Source organism: Nicotiana sylvestris, chromosome 10 (assembly GCF_000393655.2).
Source record: "Nicotiana sylvestris chromosome 10, ASM39365v2, whole genome shotgun sequence".
In the NCBI taxonomy this organism is placed as follows: Eukaryota; Viridiplantae; Streptophyta; class Magnoliopsida; order Solanales; family Solanaceae; genus Nicotiana; species Nicotiana sylvestris.
The window spans coordinates 17,756,456-17,762,557 of record NC_091066.1 but is presented as its reverse complement, the minus strand read 5'-3'; the positions used below and the strand labels follow the sequence as shown (position 1 = coordinate 17,762,557).

At 32.0% G+C, this 6,102-nt stretch overlaps 1 long non-coding RNA gene across 1 annotated transcript; it reads right to left on the bottom strand.

Moving 5' to 3' along the window:
- Nucleotides 1-987: 987 nt before the first annotated feature.
- LOC104216528 (uncharacterized) lies at nucleotides 988-5,412 on the bottom strand. The gene is made up of 3 exons (XR_011402826.1): nucleotides 5,334-5,412; nucleotides 5,211-5,257; nucleotides 988-1,195 (listed from the first exon to the last, which is right to left on the bottom strand). It is a non-coding gene; the product is annotated as an uncharacterized lncRNA (long non-coding RNA).
- Between the last annotated feature and the right edge of the window lie 690 nt (nucleotides 5,413-6,102).

Genomic DNA, 6,102 nt, shown 5'->3' with positions numbered 1-6,102 from the left:
TTGCACATCAAAACGACGTCGTTTGGGTGGTCTTGGAGACAGACGAAATTGGACCGGGTGAGGGGTGTTGAATTGGGCCTGGTTTTGGGTTGTTTTGGACGGCCTAGTTCCGATTTTGTAGGTATTTCCACTTGTTTTTGTTTTATTTTCTTTTAATTTCTAATTAGCAAAAACAATTCTACAATAAATTGTAAAACCAAAATTAACCTACAAAAATATTAATTAACACTTAACTACAATTAACATACAAAATTTAACACCAATTAGAAACAAAAATCACACAATTGTACACAATTGACAAAAATAGAATAAATACATATTTTTGTGATTTTCTTTCTTTTAAAACCAAACTATGGTTTAATTAATTCCAAAATGCACAATTAAATCCTAAATATGCATGCAACATGTATTTTTGTATTTTTTAATTAATTAAACAAAATAAACACTCACAGACAAAATAATTATGAAAAATGTCACGCAACATTAAACATGAGTTGGAAAGCAACTGATTTCAGATTTCATGACCCACGTAAACTGCCTATGATCACAATTTCAAACATGGTGCATACTAGTTCAAATTTCAAATTCCCTACTATGACTCATTTTTATTAAAATGCTGACTCATGAACTTTGATTAAACACTAACGTGACCACATATGAGAATTGAAACTCGAGAATTAAGGATGCTGGACGAAAATGGATTGCCTAAATTAACCTTACGAATTACATATCTCATATCTACTTTTAACTTTCTGATTTCGAACCCACACACAACCACTCAAACTCAGAATTATAGATTAACTCACATCATCACTACTAAATATAAAGCTCTCATGATCAGAAGAAGTATCACACTACTTTAACAGTCTACAGCCTAATTAATCATAGCTTGAAAATACCATTTATACAGATCTAGGAAAACCGGAAATTAACTAAACTAATAGAAACTATTCTGTTAGTCCAGCATGAAATTATTACAACGAATACTCAACTAAACTCATATGCATTTCTAAATATCTAACACACACTTAACAGTTCAAATGCACAAACTTATAATTAACAGTCCATCAGTACGGTTATTACATTATAATGAAAGCAGTAAATCAACAATAGGCCTCCACTTCAATAACAATAGGCCTCCACTTCATTCATTTTCAACTGGATATTTTCATATATCGAGTTTTAGAACATGTACCTGGTATGTAAAACAGAAAAATGGGGTAAGCAATCAGCAGCATCAAACAGCAAAATACAGCAGCAGAAAGCCCAACACAGTAGCTTCAACACCTCAATCCAGAAATCCCAGCAACACGGAGAAAACCAGTAAAAATGGAGAAGAAAAATAGTCCGAAAATCTCTCTTTGTTTTCTATTTCTAGCTTTGAACTCTCTCTGGTGTTCTTCCGCTCTCAATATTTCAGAAAATTTGGTTCTATCTTTTTTACTCTCTCCAAAATGAATTCTGCCCCTGTATATCCAGGGTATCCAGAGTGTATATCAAGTGTATACCGCTCTCTCCGCCCCCTTGAATCTGATTTTCAGCTCCTTTAAATGGGCATTCAATTAGTGCATTTTCCACTACCAATTCAACTTTTCATTTCTTTAATCATCCACTTAATTGTCCACTCAATTAGTGCTTTTAGTTAATTTAATAATGCAAATACTACCCTACCACTATTAGGAGCTTCTCAATTAGTAACCACTTGTATAAAATTATACTAATCAGTGGATTATTATACACATTCAACCAAATTATTGAACTAATCCCAGTTATTCTGCCTAAGTGATTAAACGAGGTACCATTTCAAAGTTTTCTAATATCCTAATTATTAATTAATTCCAAAAAATGTAAAATCAAATCTTAAATGCCAATGCTATATTTTTGTATTTTTAATGCATTAATAAAATTAAACATGCCCACAAATATATGCAAACAATCAGAAAAATCACGCAATAATTCCTAAAAATAACAAATAATCAAGGCCAAAACCTAATTTTGGGAATTATTTTGGAGTAATTCGTATGAGGCAAAAATCACGTGCTCACACCATACACATGCAAGAAAAAAAACCCATAAATCATACATAGGAAAAGAAGAGTTTTTCAACTGCATACTCGGATATTAGTACAAAAAACGAGCACATTCAATTTTCTATATTGAATGTAGTCATGTCCTTTAGTATGAGACCGAATATTTATTCCCCCTTACTCTTTTTTACCAGTCTCAAAGCAAAATAGAGAAAAGTGGATGAACATCATTTATGGTATACAAATATATAACTTATAACATGTTACATATTTTGTCAGAAGATATATTATAAGTTTTCCTCTAACATATTTTTCCGTGAAACACATTTGCTAACCAGGGAGAATATACTCTTATATGCCCCCATGAAACACATTCATACATCCAATATTAATGCAATACAGAACAACTAAAGTTTTACGTTTGACTTAGAAGGATCAAACTGAAATTCAGAGGAGAGGTTAATAAGAAATAAAACCATACTTGTTGTTAGTAAGAAACAAAACCAGTAGATAGACCATCAGCATTTCCTCTATTATTCTCCACTCCACTTTTCAATGCAATACCATATAAGTAACAATACCATACTCATTGATCAACTAGTTAAATGGAATATTACTGGGAGATTTTTCAGCTTTAAAAAGCTGTTCTTTAGCTATTATAATGGCATGAAACTTACTAACACTTTAAGTATTTTATACTAGTTGCAGCAGTCTAATTATAAGATGTTCACCCGTTGAGAGTAGTCTTACAAGTTGTAACAGTATAGTTGAGACTAGTTGCAGTAATCTCAGTATTAGTTGCAAAAGCCAAGTAACACACTAGTTGCAACAGAGTTTTACTAATTGCAGCAATATTGTATTCAAATATTTATTAACTAAAAAATAATTGAAATGAGTAAGTTGTTACTAACTTGGTATGTTCATCAATGGTCATTCTCACCTAAAACTTCTCCATGATGATACCAAAAAGTATAATTTTGAATTATTCCATATACTTTCAAATGTGCAACTACAATCTCACGTGTTCCTAAAGTTGTGTTACACCATTTTACACATGGACATGGTATTTCACACATTTCTCCTGTTCTTCTAAAAGCATAATCCAAAAAAGTTTGCACCCCATTTAAGTAAGCTTCATCAAGTCTATCGACAACTTGCATCCACTGCTTACTAGGTGCCATAAGCTTAGATATTACATAAGAATCATATTAGAAAAAATATAAAGGATAATGAAAGTACTCTAAGATGCACATAACCTTTTAGGAAAAAACGAACTGAGTAAGGAGGAAGAAGCCCGAATTCTAAATTTTGTATCATATAAGCAATATTATCATGACTCGACTAGAAATATAACAAAAGGACTTGATTACCATTTTTGTGACTCATTGCCTAGTACAAATACACTAAGAAATTAAGACCATAGCTGTTGTACAGAAGTAACATGGTATGCACATTACTCTGTCTAATAAATAGATACCATAATTCTATTCTAATCACCTCAAATACAGAACACAAATTCTCAGTTATTTTTATCATTATGACAAAATTTAAGTAATTGTGGTATGCAAAAGATATCCCATAACACGACTAAGAATTGCAATGAGATGCAATACTAATATCTAAATACACATATTTTCTTCTTCTCTGCTTACCATAAAGAAGAAAGTTTCCTGAATTAAGATAAGAGCACTGAAAAATCAAAAGGAACCAAGAATAATTTAAATGCTACAGCAAAAGGGCTCCAATGAAAATTCACCCATAGACAATCTAAACAAAATGAAGTAAAGATATGATTTCTTATATAAAAAATAAACAATTGCACAAATCCTTGAGAGTTAGAATGTTCCTGCAAAGTATAGATCTGAGGAGAAACTTCTAATCTGAGTAATGTTGTAATGGACCCAATGTTTGATAATGCTAAGCTTATACAACACTAGATAACGTTGTATGACTGCAATAACAAACCTAATTGAAGCTATGTTTTCGCTTACTAGACTTTTCAGTGGCATAGCCTATAGTATATGATATGTGCAACAGTTGTGTTGTTGGTCGAATATGTTAGGCTATGATTATTGATTACTGCATAATTTGATACTTATAACATTAAACAATGAATCTGACCTCTTGATTCCGCGAACTCTTTTTTCTCACACAAACAGGTACCTGGGGTGACTTACTTAGGATTAGTACCACGACGCATAAAAAAGGTTGCAATTCTTGGAGGTGATTTAATGGGTTCTAGAATTGCTACTACACTACTACTTAGCAATGGCGGATCCAAGTTTTTAAAGTAATGAGTGCTCCATTGCCTTTAACTTAGATTGACCCATATATATTTATAGGTGTATGTTAAGGTTAAAATTTAACGAGAAAATGTACTAAGGTTATCATTACAACAGAAATTAGATGCTATTTTTGAACGGTGAACACTTCATTTTTCAGTAATAAGCCGATCAAAAGAAAGAAAGAAAATAAATTAACAAAGGAAAAAATAAGAGAGAAATGGTACAAGGAATGTAAAGAAAATAATGAAAAAGGAAACACGAAAGAATCGACAAAAAAAACTTTTTCAATCGGAAAACTATGCCTCAAACAAGTTTCGTGGGTGCTCATTGTTCTATGTTGTGATTATCATTAATTTACTATACAATACCCATACTTTAAACCAAAGATAATGGGTGTTGCACCCACATGGGCGGAACATGTTAAATTACACTGCAACAATTATTTGCACTCCCTGTATAAAAGTTAAATCTTTACAATACCAAATGCCGACAAGTAATGAAAGACGTGCAAGCTGACCAATGATCAATATTTTCCATAGCTGCTTCATTGTATATAGAAGCCATGAGGATCCGCATATAATTGCTATTATTGCAGAATATCAAATAATGTTATAGTTACACAGAAACAATATCTAAAAACAGAGAACCATAGTAGAGGAAGAACAAATTTGAAGAACAAATACCAAACAAAGCATAGGCTTCTATAAAAATTCAAAAAGAGACACCCAAGAAAATATAATCTGAAAAATAACTGATTGTAAAAAAAATATTGAGTAGTAGCAAACCAATTACTACCAAAAAAAAAAAAATCAAGATTTCACAAACCTGCAAAATGGGTTATTGAGAAATATTAAACAAAGGTTAACTCAAGATATATAGAGAAAGAAATTGTGCTTACTTGTGATAGATAAGTAGTAAATTTTTAGTTTGATATTCTCCCCAAATCTGCAAAAAATGAGCTTAGATGACCTATCTTAAGAGAGATAGAAGAAAAATATTGATTTAGTTTCAATATATGTACCTTCGCTTATGGAGTTTTAGGAGATTTAGGGTTTATACTTTTTTGAGGAGTGAGGGAGATAAGCCTTGAGAGAAATCAGCAGATTAGGTTTTCTTAAAAGTTAGAGTAAATTATTTTTTATGTTTTATTCCAATTTGGTGTGGCGCCACTTTCTCGTGCGAAAAATAGGCCTAAATAAGGACCATATATCAGGACTAATTTTATTTCTCTTTAATAATTCAATGAAAAAATAGAGATTTAAGGACTAGTGAATTTCTCGTCCTTACTAGTGTACTTCTAGGGACCAAATTCATACCTCGTCGCTAAATGTTGGTCCCTAAAAAACCTTTTTCTTGTAGTGATAATGACTACTTCAACAAACTACTGATAGAAGAAGAAAGAAAGACCTTAGAAAGCATAGAGAAATGGGAAGCAATTCAGGAGCAAATTGGATCCAACTGGGGGATTGCAACACCAAATATTTCCATGCTTATATGAGGGCTAGACAAGCAAAAAATAAGGTGAGTTGCATCTATAATGAACAACAGATGAAGATCATAGAGCCAAAACACATTCAGAAAGAATTCATTCAGTTCTTTCAGCAACTATTGGGGACAACAGCAGATGAATTACCAGGAATTGATGTCAATTTAGCAAGAAATGGCCCTTGTCTAACACTGAATCAACAGCAACAACTGTTACAACCAGTAACAACTGAGGAGATATGTCAAATTGTGAAGAATCTGCCTAATGACAAGGCACCAGGTATGGATGGATATCCTGCTGAATT